Source organism: Ranitomeya imitator, chromosome 1 (genome assembly GCF_032444005.1).
Source record: "Ranitomeya imitator isolate aRanImi1 chromosome 1, aRanImi1.pri, whole genome shotgun sequence".
In the NCBI taxonomy this organism is placed as follows: domain Eukaryota; kingdom Metazoa; phylum Chordata; class Amphibia; order Anura; family Dendrobatidae; genus Ranitomeya; species Ranitomeya imitator.
The window spans coordinates 557,953,285-557,969,092 of record NC_091282.1 but is presented as its reverse complement, the minus strand read 5'-3'; positions in this window follow the sequence as shown (position 1 = coordinate 557,969,092).

Below are 15,808 nucleotides of genomic sequence, written 5' to 3'. Positions count from 1 at the left end.
TAGACAGGCTCGATGGTCCTTGTTTATTTCCCGTTTTGATTTCGTGGTCTCGTACCTTCCGGGTTCTAAGAATATTAAGGCTGATGCTCTCTCTAGGAGTTTTTTGCCTGATTCTCCTGAGGTCTTAGAACCGGCCGGTATTCTGAAAGAAGGGGTGGTCCTTTCTGCCATTTCCCCTGATTTACGATGGGTTCTTCAGGAATTTCAGGCTGACAAACCTGACCGCTGGCCTGTGGGGAAACTGTTTGTTCCTGACAGATGGACTAGTAGAGTGATTTCTGAGGTTCACTATTCCGTGTTGGCTGGTCATCCTGGTATTTTTGGTACCAGAGACTTGGTTGGTAGGTCCTTTTGGTGGCCTTCTTTGTCGTGTGATGTGCGTTCTTTTGTGCAGTCCTGTGGGACTTGTGCGCGGCCAAGCCTTGTTGTTCCCGTGCTAGTGGGTTGCTTTTGCCATTGCCAGTCCCTGAGAGGCCCTGGACGCATATTTCACTGGATTTTAGTTCTGATCTTCCGGTCTCCCAGAAGATGTCTGTTATCTGGGTTGCTTGTGACTGGTTCTCTAAGATGGTTCATTTGGTGCCTTTGCCTAAATTGCCTTCCTCTTCAGATTTGGTTCCGTTGTTTTTTCAGCATGTGGTTCGTTTGCATGGTATTCCGGAGAATATTGTGTCCGACAGAGGTTCCCAGTTTGTTTCTAGGTTTTGGCGGGCCTTTTGTGCTAGGCTGGGCATTGATTTGTCTTTTTCTTCTGCATTTCATCCTCAGACAAATGGCCAGACCGAGCGAACTAATCAGACTTTGGAGACTTATTTGAGATGCTTTGTGTCTGCTGATCAGGATGATTGGGTGGCTTTCTTGCCATTGGCCGAGTTTGCCCTTAATAATCGGGCTAGTTCGGCTACCATGGTTTCGCCTTTCTTTTGTAATTTTGATTTTCATCCTCGTTTTTCTTCTGGGCAGGTTGAGCCTTCTGACTGTCCTGGTGTGGATTCTGTGGTGGACAGGTTGCAGCAGATTTGGGCTCATGTGGTGGACAATTTGGTGTTGTCTCAAGAGGAGGCTCAACGTTTTGCTAATCGTCGTCGGTGTGTTGGTTCCCGGCTTCGGGTTGGGGATCTGGTCTGGTTGTCTTCCCGTCATGTTCCTATGAAGGTTTCTTCTCCTAAGTTTAAGCCTCGGTTTATTGGTCCTTATAGGATTTCTGAGATTATTAATCCGGTGTCTTTTCGACTGGTGCTTCCGGCCTCTTTTGCTATCCATAATGTCTTCCATAGATCTTTATTGCGGAAATATGTGGAGCCCGTTGTTCCCTCTGTGGATCCTCCGGCCCCTGTGTTGGTTGATGGGGAGTTGGAATATGTTGTTGAGAAGATTTTGGATTCCCGTTTTTCGAGGCGGAAGCTTCAGTACCTCGTCAAATGGAAGGGTTATGGCCAGGAGGATAATTCTTGGGTTTTTGCCTCTGATGTCCATGCTGCTAATTTGGTTCGTGCCTTTCACCTGGCTCATCCTGATCGGCCTGGGGGCTCTGGTGAGGGTTCGGTGACCCCTCCTCAAGGGGGGGGGGGGTACTGTTGTGAATTCTGCTTTTGAGCTCCCTCTGGTGGTAGCAGATGGTAATGCAGTTGTTTCTGGGCTGCAGTCTTGGACAGGTGTATCTGCTAATTGCAGTTCTGACTGGGATATTTAGGTGTGCAGGATTCATTAGCCCTTGCCAGTTGTCAATGTCTTTTGGGATATGAGTGATCTCTGCCTGGCTTCTCCTGCTTGGCTGCTATTTCAGCAAAGATAAGTGTCTGATTATTTTTCTGTGGCACACTGCTGTGTGCTTGTTTTTGATTGTATTCATGCTCTGAATGTAGGATTCGCTGGAGTTGCAGATTTACGCTTCTACGTCTTTAGTTAGATGGAGGAAGTTTTTGTATATTCTGCTGTGGATATTTTTGAAGGGTTTTAATACTGACCACACAGAACTCTGTCCTATCCTGTCCTATTTTAGCTAGAGTGGCCTCGTGTGCTAAATCCTGTTTTTCTGCCTGTGTAGGTTTTTCCTCTCCAACTCACCGCCAATATTTGTGGGGGGCTGTCTATCCTTTGGGGTTCTGCTCTGAGGCAAGATAGTATTCCTATTTCCATCTTTAGGGATATTTAGTCCTCCGGCTGTGACGAGGTGTCTAGGATTGTTAGGTACACTCCACGGCTACTTCTAGTTGCGGTATTAAGATCAGGTTTGCGGTCAGTATAGTTACCACCTACTCCAGTGAAAGTTTTCATGCTGCTCTAAGGTCACAGTATCATAACACTCCCCCTGGTGGCCGGAGTGTGAAGTGTCATGTGTGTTTGTGATACCTGGTCAAAACTCCTTTAGTGCCATGAGACGTACCATCACTCCCCTTAGCGGCAGAGTGTCATACTGCAATGACCAGATCTCTGGGGCGCTGCACCCCCCCTCCCTGGTTAAATCCAGTACTCCTGGACTGAGAAGAAGAAGAAAAACAATACATGTTAACATAAAACATATAACATTTGTGAAACATTATGAACAAATTAACATAACAGTACTTCCCTTTATGGGAGGTGAAGACGCTTGAACATTGCAAAAGTTTGGTCACACACAGTTCATGACTCTCAGTTCAGTTGGGTGCCACTTTAAAGCAGCAGGGACCCCGGGTAAACAAAGGGGCCCCTGTGAAGTTTTTGGAGCAATTTACTGTCCATTGCTCCGTTGTCCATTTTTAAACTTGTAACAAAGATATTTACACAAACAATAGCACTTATCATTAGTATCTCCAAGCTTTGTAGCGAAGGGGAGTCTGATTCTGGGTGCTACGTGTGGACCTCCGCAGTGCAGGGGCTGTTATGGGCCTAACAGGGCCCGCTAAGTTTGCTATCGCTGGTGTAGTGCACTGTCTTCTAGCTACACTCCTAGTGAGTCTGGGCAGTACTGGCACGTTGGAGTTCTCAAAACCGCTACTACTACCGATGGGCATGGCAGATTCACCATTAGCGGAGGGAAGACTTGCCGGTTCAGCAGTTGGCATGGCATCTTTTGGTGAGGTCTGTTGTGATGGCAGATCGGGATGACCTGGCTCCACATCTAGTTCTGGCGGGGTCAGTTGGCGAAACGTCAGGACAGGTACCACGATGGCCTGATTTATTTGCGTCCAAGACTGGGGAAAGTCACCAAGAACAGTGTGTATCATCTTTTCTCCTTCCGCTGCCGGAGTGGTCCCAGGGTCGGCTTCCCCATCTCTCAGTTTATCAGGGCATATCTTAAGGTTGTCCCTGGATATTGCCATTGAGGTTTCCCCTCCATCTTTGCTGATGAGACATACCTTTGTATTGTCGAAATCAAATGGCAGAATGGTATATGGTTCCGCTTCCCATTGGTCATCCAGCTTGTGTAGCCTCCTCTTCCGTTTGAGTACTTGCTCTCCAGGGGACAAGGGAGCCGCAGGGGCATGCTGGTTGTAGTCCCTTTCTTGTTTCTGTCTGGCTTGGGCAAGGCTTCTTTCCACACATTCCTGTACTTTGCGGTACTTTTGCTGCCTCTCCGTATCCCAATCCGCATCGGGCGAGATATCTTTTGGGGTCAGGACCCCTATGTCCAGGTCCACAGGTAACTTACTAGACCTCCCTCGCATCAGGTATGCTGGGGTGCAATTGGTGGGATTCACTGGGATGTGGTTGTACATATCCACCAGGTCTGGCAACTTGGTGGGCTACAAGTTCCGTTCCTCCACAGGTAAGGTCTTCAGCAAGTCGATCACTACCTGGTTCATCTTCTCACACATCCCGTTGGTTTGTGGATGGTGTGGCGTGGTTCTGATCTTCTTACACCCGTACAGACCACAGAACTCCTGGAACACCTCTGCCTCAAATGCTGGCCCCTGATCAGTTAGTACCTTCTCCGGGTACCCATGGGGTCTACAGAAGTACTGCTGTAAGGTTTTGGCAGCTGTCCTAGCCGTTAGATCCTTGACCGGCACGACTACCAGGAATCTGGAGTAGTGGTCCACGATGGTGAGAGCGTAGGTATAGCCTGACCGGCTGGGCATTAACTTCACGTGGTCTAACGCAACCAACTCGAGCGGTCGTTTGGTGACGATGGGTTGCAAGGGCGCCCAATGGATGTCACAATCCTTCCTGCATAGGCTACAGGGGCCACCCTCTCGACACCACTTCTCAATGGCTTTCTTCATGCCAATCCAGTAGAACCTCCCACGGAGTAGCCTCTCCAGCTTCTTCCATCCGAAGTGTCCCATCCCATCGTGGTATGCCCCCAGGACCATGGGCACATCTTGTCTTGGGACCACGATCTGCCACACCAATTCATTAGTGTGTGGGTCGATGTTCCTCCGGCACAGCTTTCCATCGTGAATAAACAGCTTGCTCCTCTCCTTCCACAGCTGTAATGTCTCCGGTGGATCATCCGGGCCGGGATGCAATCCTGCCTGCGTCAGGAACTCTTTCACCTGACGGACCGAAGGGTCACCATCCTGGTTCTCTGCCCACCCATGATGGGGCAGGGGGTTCAACGGGGCACCCTGTTTACTCTTGCGCCTATTCTCCACTTGATGAGAACACTGAGTCGCCTTGGGGCGATGGAAAGCGGGCAGTTCCACCTCTTCAAATGCTTCTGGATCTTTCTCCATTTCGGGCAAGTGAGGCATGCGTGACAATGCATCGGCATTCGCATTCTTGTGCCCTGCCCGGTATTTGATGGTGAAGTCGTAGTTGGACAACCGGGCCATCCACCGCTGCTCCAGGGCACCGAGTTTTGCTGTGTCCAAGTGCGTTAATGGGTTAATGGGTCCATGAAGACAGTGAATTTCGCGGAGGCCAGGTAGTGCTTGAACCTCTCTGTCACGGCCCAAACGATAGCGAGGAACTCCAGCTTAAAGGAACTGTAGTTGTCAGGGTTCCTTTCAGTGGGGCGAAGTTTCCTGCTGGCATAAGCGATTATTCTCTCCTTACCCTTCTGGACTTGGGATAGCACGGCTCCCAGACCCACATTGCTGGCATCCGTATACAATACAAATGGCTGGTCTTACTCAGGTAAGCCAGCACCTCTTCTCCCGTCAGCGCCGACTTCAAGCAGGTGAACGATCCTTCCAGTTCATCGTTCCAGTCGAATGGGGCATTTTTGCCCTTGGGTTTCTTGGACTGGCCCACCAACAGGTCTTGCAATGGCGCGGCCTTCTTGGTGAAGGCCCTGATAAACCTCCAGTAGTAACCCACCAACCCGAGGAATTGCCGGACTTCATGGAGGTTACCGGGCTGTGGCCAGTCCTTGATCACCGTGACTTTGTCAGGGTCTGGGGCAACTCCTTCGGCACTCACCACATGGCCCAGGTACTGCACTTTGGGTTTTAGCAGATGGCATTTGGACGGTTTCACCTTGAAGCCAAAATTGGACAGAGCTTCAAACACCTCGGCCAGGTGCTTCAAGTGGTCTTCATAGGTCTTGGAGAAGACAATGACAATGTCCAAATAAAGTAACACGGTTTCAAAGTTCTTATGCCCCAGACAGCACTCCATCATCCTCTGGAACGTTCCCGGAGCATTACACAATCCAAAAGGCATGTAGTTGAACTCGCAGAGGCCCATCGGTGTCGTGAAGGCCGTCTTTTCCTTGTCTGCCTCCGCCACGGGAACCTGCCAGTACCCACTGGTAAGATCTAAGGTAGAAAAGTAGTTAGCGGACTTTAAGGCAGCCAAGGACTCCTCTATCCTGGGTGGGGGATATGCATCCTTATGTGTAATGCGGTTTAGTTGCCTATAATCCACACACATCCTCATGGTGCCATCTTTCTTCTTAACGAGAACTAATGGGGCTGCCCAGGGGCTACAGCTGTCCCTCACTACCCCAGCCTCTTTCATCTCTCGCAACATGTCCTTGGTGCACTGATAATGAGCTGGGGCACAGGACGGTACCTCTCTTTTATGGGCGGGTGATCTCCTGTGGGGATGTGATGTTGAATCCCTTTTACCTGCCCGAAATCTAGAGGGTGCTTGCTGAATACCCGCTCATACTCATGAACCACCCTGTAGGCCCCCTGTTTCTGGTGAGACGGGGTAGAGTCAATGCCCAGGTGCAATTCCCGGCACCAATCTTTTGACTGTCCTGCAGAGCCATTGTCCTCCGCCGGTTCGGACGGAACCAAGGGCCCAGGTGCCTGTATTACATTATTACTAACAGTGAACAGCTTGGCAAGTGTGGTGTATTTGGTCAAGTGGACCTCTTCCTCCCCACAGTTAAAGACGCGTACTGGCACCCTCCCTTGGCGGACGTCGACCACCCCTCTGGCTGTCAGGAGAGTAGGCCTGTTATCTGAATACACTGGCTCTACCAGGGCCTGATAATTTTTACCCCTAAGGCCTATGGCTGCCCGACACCATATGAACATTTCACTCCTGGGGGGTATCGCAATGGGGTTTGAATCACTCACTGTGACCCGGCCAATTTCACCACCAGTCAACTCTACCTGCTGTCTCTGCATCAGAGCTCTCATCTCTTTCTGCAAGGCACGCTGTTCGCTGTAACCAGCTGCTTCAGCTACCTGCTGCAACAAGACAATAACTTCTGCAAGACAATTTTCTATAACATTAGTACCGATAGTCATCATGGGGTTACATTCACGTCGATCAATATCAACAATAACAATGCCCTGGGCCTCCAATTCTACCTGCCCCACTTTGATGGTGACCTCCTTATACCCCACTTGTGGCAGTGGCTGACCATTACTAGCTATGATGGTGAAATCGTCCTCGGGGCCACGGGTAATGTCGGTGTCCTCCCAATAGCGTTTATAGAGGACGTAGGGCATAGTCGTCACCTGGGAACCGGTGTCCAACAGAGCGTTCATGGGGATACCGTTGATCACGATGGGGAGAACTGGTCGCCCTCCAACGTATTTGGCTCTCCAATGTTGCGGGCCTGATCATCCTATTCCTGTGGGTTGGCCCTTTGCCCCAGGGGTTGCTCGTTTAAAGGACAGTACCTTGCAAGATGGCCCACTTGGTGACAGCGGTGGCAAATCGGTCATCCATCCCGATGGAAGCGATCGTCGTCTCGGCCTCTGGTCGACGGGATCCTCCTTTGTCGCTGCCAGGGGACATCCTCCAGTCTGGAAGCCAGCTGGATCTTCTCCTTGGGGGCCTCCTGTAGGGACTGGACGGTCCGGGCTAGGGCAGCAATGCTCTTGGTCAGCTCTTGCATCTGGAGGCGTAGTCCTGCAGGGGAGTCGTCATCCAGAGTTTGGGCATCGGCCTCAGCAGAGATGGGTGTATCTGGCGCCACTTCCTGGTGGTACGTGAGGGCTTGACACCTGGGGAGTACAGCACGGCTGGGCTGTCGCTCTGGGAGCGCTTGGATGGCTTTATCTTTGAATTGCGCAAAGGTCAGGTCTGGGTTCTGCATGGCTAAGAAATATAACTGAGCCCTTTGGTTACTGCGCGGCTTCCGGCGGTGGTACCAGGCCCGCGGCTGCGTCTACTACAGGGTCTGGAAGTGCCCCCGCGGCTTTGACCACCGCTTCTCCTGGATCTGACATGGCCGTTCCTCCTTCCTGCTAAATGGGTCGGAGTTCCACTTCCGTAATCGGCACTTCACCGTGCCTTTTCGTTCTTTTCGGCCAGCTCCGCCCACGAAACAATGGCTCCTCCCCTCGCGCCCCACTCGGCGCGGCAATGGCGGATTTTGGCGGCAATTAGCAATACACAGTCTTTGCAAGGGATCACAGTTCAAGTACAATTCAACACAGTTCCAAGGCACACATGACCTGATTCTTTCAGGCTTAAGTAGATCCTGTTCGTGACACCAAGTTGGAGCGCCCCCAGACACAGGGCCAAGAGTTCTCGATACCGGGCCCCTCAGTCTCTGTATTGGGGTCGTCACGGTGGCTAGACCCAGTCCGTGACCCTGCTAAGGGGCGCCCAATGAAAGGTGATGGTGTGATGCGTGGTGCGAGGCGCGATGAATAACAAGGACACAGGGTTGCAGTCTCTTTATCTCTTTACTGAAGGCTTTGGGATCCGCAATCCAGAGCACTGCTAACAGGGCTGGCTGAGACCGGCCGGTCCGAAGGCACATCCAGAGTTTCCTTTGCAGGTGGAAATCAGTGCCTACCCACTAGCGCCTGTGTGTTGTAGTCCTTCCCTGCTGAGCACCACGGGATAGTCCTCACAACTGTTGTGTCTGTGTTCATTGTTCTTTCTCTCTCTCTCTTCGTCCCCCAGATGATATGGTTAGGACGCACCCATATGACGGGTAGGCCTGGAGTTATTCTGGGACCCTAGAGACGCCCCTCTCCCACAGTTGCCTCCCTTGTCTGCTTAGGTGATTTAGGTGAGACAGCCAACCTATAATTAACTGTCCTGCCGTGTTGAAGTAACGCGTAAAGTCTCTTACTTTCTCTGTGCTCCGGCCACTGCTATGCGCCTCAGAAGGATGTTGCCTCGGTGTCACGGCATGACTCCTACTGGCTCTATCTCCTTTACACTGTGATCCCGCTTCTCACTTCTCCACAATCAACTTCGCTTCGTGTCCTTTCTTAGAATACCGCCGCAAGGTAGTGCAGGCGCGGCTCCGTAACGATCTGTTCTCTTTCTAGACCGCTGTCAGGATCCCACCCCTAACAGGTCCTCTCCCGAACTCTCCCGGGCTCTTTCTGTCTAACTTCCTGTCCAACCCCCAGTTTTACCAGAGTGTGAAGAGTGGCCTACTAGATAGAACCACTCCCCCTGGTGGCCGGAGTGTGAAGTGTCATGTGTGTTTGTGATACCTGGTCAGAACTCCTTTATTGCCATCAGACGTACCATCACTCCCCTTAGCGGCAGAGTGTCATACTGCAACAACATGATCTCTGTGGCGCTGCATTTGTGTGTGTGATAATGTTGAGGGAGGATCTGAAGTGACCCTTCATGGTTGACTCAGTGATTTTCAAATTGATCCACAGGGTGTTGCCGGCAACTGAAAATGACCAGACGGAGACGTGTGTCTCTGTTTGGGGGGATCGAGCAGATCTCTAAGCCCCGCTTATTGTGTCGCACTTTTCATAATCTTAACAAATTACACTTTAACCAATCAACATAAGAACACGCTCACATTTATTAACCTATAAGAATGCAGGAACAGCTTGTACGTCAAAGTCTCGTAGAACAATACACCCTCAGTCTCATGTCCTGTTCAGGTTGAAACAATAAAGGTCTTATAACAGCTGTGAACTTTAGCCTAGTAAGAAAATGTATCTTAAAACAGCAAGATGGAGTCGAAAAGCACAAAATGAAGCCTGCTTTAATTTTTCTTAGTTTAACCCTTCACATTCCCCCTAGATAAATTTTGTTAACTAATATGCAGCATCAGAGGTACTATCCCGAGCTATAAGCTCGAGGGGTACTGTAACTTTAACTTCATAGTGCTATTGGGATCTATATAATGACAGCAAGCGGATCCAATAACCTGACACATACCACCCGGTGCTGCTGTTAAGTAATCCAGTACTACAGTATGTTGATTAGTGACTATGATAAGTTGGTTTTGGACAGCAACAGTAGTATTAATGGGAACCTGTCACCCCCAAAATCGAGGGTGAGCTAAGCCCACCAGCATCAGGGGCTTATCTACAGCATTCTGTAATGCTGTAGAAAAGCCCCCGACGTATCCTAAAAGATAAGAAAAAGATGTTAGATTATACTCACCCAGTGGCGGTCTCGGTCCCAGTCCGGTCCAATGGGTGTCGCACTCCGGTCTGGCGCCTCCCATCTTCATCAGATGACGTCCTCTTCTGGTCTTCACACTGCAGCTGAGGCGCAGGCATACTTTGTCTGCCCTGTTGAGGGCAGAGCAAAGTACTGCAGTGCGCAGGCGTCGGGCCTCTCTGATCTTTCCCGGTGCCTGCGCACTGCAGTACTTTGCTCTGTCCTCAACAGGGCAGACAAAGTACACCTGCGCCGGAGCCGCAGTATGAAGACCAGAAGAGGACGTCATCCCATGAAGATGGGAGGCCCCGGACCGCGACGCCCACCGGATTGGACCGCCCGCCCAGGTGAGTATAATCTAACCTCTTTTTCTCATCTTTTAGGATACATCGGGGGCTTATCTACAGCATTACAGAATACTGTAGATAAGCCCCTGATGCCAGTGGGCTTAGCTCACCTTCGATTTTGGGGGTGACAGGTTCCCTTTAAGTATATCCAATATATCCCAAATTTGATCATCTAAATAGTCTGTGGCCCTAACCAATTTATCCCACATTTGTGTAATCATAGGGTAAATGAATAGAACTGACAATTTTATTGGCTATACCCATCTGTACTACATGTGGTCTCCCCGAAGGGAAAAACAAAAACATTATGCCCCTTTATCTGCCACTAGTCTGTTTAACCAGCTTGCAGTGCGATGCGTGGATCCACGTCAGCCTTCCTTCCAGCTTTACTGACGTAGGACTGATAAGGAGGACTTGATAGAGACAGTCATACAAGGGTTCTAGTCCGTGTTTTCTGACCTGCCTTTTCACGACCAGAAAATTACCAGGCTTCAAATTGTGACAAGTGTCGGTTTCTGCTGAATCTGGAAGGGAAGAAGAAACTAGAGCATGGGTGTTAGAAAGATTTTTACTAAGCTGAATAACATATTGAACAGTACGGTCAGTTTCCTCTGACAACTGCTGAGGCTGGAAATTTGCAACTGGGGGCCTAGGAACAAACAATATCTCATATGGGGACAGGCCATGTTTTCCAATAGGGGTAGTACGAATATGGTCATTTTGGTCAATTGTCCCTTCAGTGTGCCGTTCAGCCTCTTAATTTTCCCACTGGGTTGTGGATGGTGCGGAGTATGGAGGGCTACAGTTGATCCAAGCATTGTCAGAACCTCCTGATACACATGAAAAGAAAAGGCCAGGCCTTGGTCACTTTCAACGACTTCTGGAACACCATATTTGCATATGACTTCCATCACCAGTTTGTTCGCTGTGGTTTTTACAGTCATGTTGGTAACGGGGAATGCCAACTGGAGAGCATATCAACAACCACCAGACAATATTCATACCTTCCAGACTTAGGCAACGTGATGTGGTCCACCTGGATCCTTTGGAAAGGATAGTCTGGCTTAGCAAGGTGCTTCTGGGGTACATGTTGAAGTTGACCGGGATTGCAGATCTGACAGATATTACATGCATGGTTGAGTACTGTCAGGACTGTTAGAAATACCTGGAGCCCAATAGAATTTTTGTACCAGGGCTAGGGCCTGTTTTTTTCCTCGATGTGTGGGCCCATGTACCCACGTGGCAATAGCAGGGCACATCCGCTTAGGGAGACACACAAATTGGTCATTTTTCCAGAGACCATTGTCCATACATGCTCCATCAGCATTCCACTGTTTCACTTCTTCCTTTGGGGACATTCTCTGCATCGCCATTAAGCGGTCTCGTGGGGTCCAACAGAAAACCTTAGTCTGGCGCAGATCATCAGGTTCCTGTAGAGTCAGTGTTTCTTGTAACTGTTTACACTGAGAGCGTGTGGTCACCATAGCTGGTATGGTCAGTTCAACGGGTAGGAGAGCAGCAGCTTTTGCTTGCATATCCGCAAAGGCGTTACCAACAGTCTGTGGACTGTTCCTAGGACCGTGCGCCTTGACCTTGATAAAGGCCACCTCGGTAGGTAATTTGATTGAGTCCATGAGAGTTTTAACAGCTTCAGCATTCTTCACTGGAGTCCCGGCGGTGGTAATAAACCCTCAATTGGCCCATAGGGCTCTGAAATCATGAGCAATACCAAATGCATACTGTGAGTCCATGTATATATTAGCCCGCCTGTCTTTGGTCACAACACATGCAGTAGACAGAGCCTGAAGTTCTGCTTCTTGTTCTGTGAGGCAGGGAGTGCAGCTGCATTCACTACATTGTCTTCCGTAGTAAAAGCGTATCCGGTGTGGAATCTGCCAAACTCATCAGCATATCTTGAACCATCCATGTATAACACCTGATCAGGATTTGGAAGTGGATTTCTGCTGACATTTGTCTCTTTAGTCAGGAGTTGGGAACAGTCATGCTGGAGGTAATCCTCATCACTGCCATCTTTCTTGGGGACCAGCAGTAAAGTAGCGGGGTTGATTGTAGTACAGCGATGCAACTAGATGTAGTCAGGTAAAAGGAGTGAACACTGCAGCCGCAAGTGTCGTTGTACAGTCAAATGTCTTGGCTGTTGGAGTGTCAGTGTTGCCGCAATATCATGCGGGGCAAAAATTTGCGTCTCATGTCCAAGCATTATGTCTGCAGACTTGTCAAGCCTTGAGTGAGTGGTGTGAACTGCCCTCATTCAACTTGGTGATGCTCGGGCCATGGGGTCGAGGTGGGCCGAATAATAGACCACTGGTCGTTGTCTATTGCCATGCGACTGTGTGAGTACCACTGCTGCGTGTCCTTCATTTCCAGACACATACAAATGGAACGGTCGAGTATAGTCCGGGATGCCCAAGGCAGGGGCGGAAGCAATAAGCTGCTTTAATTCAGAGAAGGCACAATAAAGGCTTTCCATACAAACCGGTGATCTTTCCTTATAGTTCATTATACCGTCTTTCAAGGCATTGTAGAGAGGTTGCATTATGCGGGATCCATCCGGTATCCACTGAAGACAATAGGTACATAGTCCAAGAAAATGCTGGAGTTCAGTCTCATCTTTTGGAAAAGGGAGCTGTCGAGGCCGAAACCCGACAGTTCACATCTGCCAGATACTTGAGGAGGCTAACAGTGGCAGCAATGGCTTCCTGCTCTGTTCGTGCACACAACAAAAGATCATCCACATACTGAAGTAGCGTGACATGGGGTGATCTAACTGCCAGGGTAAAAGACACTCGCCCATATTTTTTGCAAACTGATTGGGACTGTTTTGGGCTCTTTGTGGCATAACTGTCCATGTCAATTGTCGTCCCTGATAAGTGAATGCAAACAGAAACTGGCAATCTGGGTGTAATGGAATGCTGAAGGTCGAGGACTGTGAACCAAGCAGCATCCTGAGGTATCTCGGACAAAAGAGTATGTGGATTATGCACCACTTAAGTTTCAAGAACAGTAGCTGCATTAACTGCCAGTAGATCTTGTACCAGCCGGTGCACAGGGGGTTGTCCGGGTGGGGTCTTTTTTTGAACAGGAAGCAAGGGCATGTTACATGGGGAAACACAGGGTACCAGGGCACCATTATCGAGTAACGTTTGTATTTGCCCCTTGAGGCCCCACTCCTGATCATGTTTCAAAGGTATTGATGGACTTTGGGAAAAGGGGCACCAGGTTTGAGAAACACTTTTACTGGTTCTACAGGCATTTTCCCTATATCATCTGGCCCTTTTGACCAGAGTTTGGGTGGTATCTCTGAGAGATATGGGGTGAGTCGCTGATCCTCAGGCATTATTGGGGGAGGGTCTGAGCCCACTAAAGCCATCATAACTGTGGGAAGGGCGTGTGGGATACAGATCTCCTCATTGTGTTCATTGGCATAGGGGTTATATACATTATAATATCATAAACTATCCTAAAATTGTAAATCTTTATTAATTGAACCTATACGTTGGTTCACACCACAAAACGGACAAAAATAACAACAACAAAAAAATGTGCTCAAAAAACCAACACTAAGTGTAAAAATGGGGTATGCTATGTATCCCTAGTGAGTACTACACTCACAACCTGCCTAACTGTGGAGGTTGGCACCCTACAGGGAAACGTTATGGCGCCCCCACTTCGCGGCGGCTGTCCCTGGATGTCCTGATGTACCCTATGATAGCCACGGGGCACCCACTACCCACAGCCTAGGGCCCACTGCAGGCTAGACAGAGATACTCCTGCACTAAAGGAATACTAGATCCCCATAAATAAAAAACAAATGTAAAGAACACATAAGGCAAACAGGTAATGACGTACTATTTAGGGAGTCTTTTTGGGGCACAGTCTTTTATAGGTTCATTATACCAGTCATGGCAAATCCCACCAACTATGGCTGAACCAATTGAACAGTGTCACCCAGAAATACACAAATGTGTGACCACATGTACCGATACCATAATTCAAGCACTTATCTCCCTCTGTACGTCGTTTGCCACAGACCACAGCGCCTCTACGCGTTTCGCCCTCTGCGGGCTCCTCAGGAGGCAAGATTCATTGATGCAGTGTGTCCTGATGCGGTGTCAAGGGCACGTGATTGGCGAAACGCGCGTCGGGGCACTCCTGCAGCGATATTCAACATGGGTAAGCACTAACTTTATCTACTATGTTTCCATGGGTGTCTGAGTGAAATTAAGCTGGTATTATCCGGGTTTTATTCACACAATATTAGGATCTTAAAGGATTTGTATGTGAGCCTCTTTTACTGGACCAAGGTTACATTTTTCTATAATAATAGTACGCTTCCCAGGAGATATATAAGTACATTCCTGCTGTTTAAATATGGAATTTTGTCAGAGTCTTTTTGATATCCTCATACCGTATTTTTGTATTGTTTTAAAATTGTTTTTCAATAAACTTTATTGATTTTATTATATTTGTGTGTGTCATAGTGGTCTGTGGGTGCTTCTATGCACTCATATTTTGGTTAAAAAACATTATTTTTAATTATTTGTTTTTTTTCTGGCACATTACCCTCAATCACTTCCTCAATTCCTTCCTGCACCACAAAACATCAAGTCTTTGTCATAGTAGTAGACAGCTTTCCTTTTTCAACGTAACAATAACAGAAACAATCAGAACTCACTTCCTCTGTTGATCCTCTATTTGCTATATATATCAATCACTCAACTTGAAGCAGGTGAATCTTTTACCAATCTTTCAATCACACTGATAACCAAACAATCCCTTACAAGTTTCCTTCTAAAACTAGGCACCATATTTTACTTTCAACTTCCAACTTCAGCTTACAATATTTCTTTCTACTTCAATACAGTACTGTTGCTTTAAACAAAACACAGATCTCCCAGCGCGTACTACACCAAGAACAGAATATACAGAGAATCTTGAGCGCAGAGACGTGCCCCCTCCCATCCGAGACTTCAGCAGAGATAAGAACTCACAGCATTTCTCCACACAGAAAGGAGAAAGCAAGACTGCCCCTCCCATCAGATTTTTAGAAATTTCACACAGAAACAGAATGCAGCAGTTCTCAGAATTAATTATTTTTTACAAGACCTTCATCACACAAATTCTTCTTTTTCTTCCATGGAAACATGATTCTCCTTTAGAGCTAAATATCCTTACTTCAGTTGTGCACAGTACTAGAGCGGCCGTATAGTCTGTTCCACCGGGCCTACCTGTCCCCCACTGGGACAACCCAAAAAACGCAGTACTCAGTGAAAGGAGGAGGGCGTCTCAGACTATGCCTCCAGACACCTCTAGATATATATATATCTATCTATATATTGCTGAGTTACGTATCCTACCCAATCTTCGATCACCTCACCACGCCTGATTCTAACAGTGATTAGGATTTCAGGATATTTTGACTATAAAGAGAATTACATCACTGGTCAATTCGGGGTGTCCATCCCTTATGAGGTACGGTTCGAGCACTGGGCCCCCAACGGAACTAAACCTCTATATGATTCCACCTAAAAATCACTCTGCTATCGGGGACAACCTCAGATCCTCTTTGCAACAAACACAGGAAAACCCCACCAAATGGTCAGTTTGGACAGTATAACTGCCAACTTACCGTGGTTGTTGTGGGAGATGATCAGTCCCAATTTTCCACTGCCTGTTTCCGGTCGGACAGTCCTTTGTTTTGTTGTCCTCTGGGGGGGCAGAGGCGTTCCTGTTTG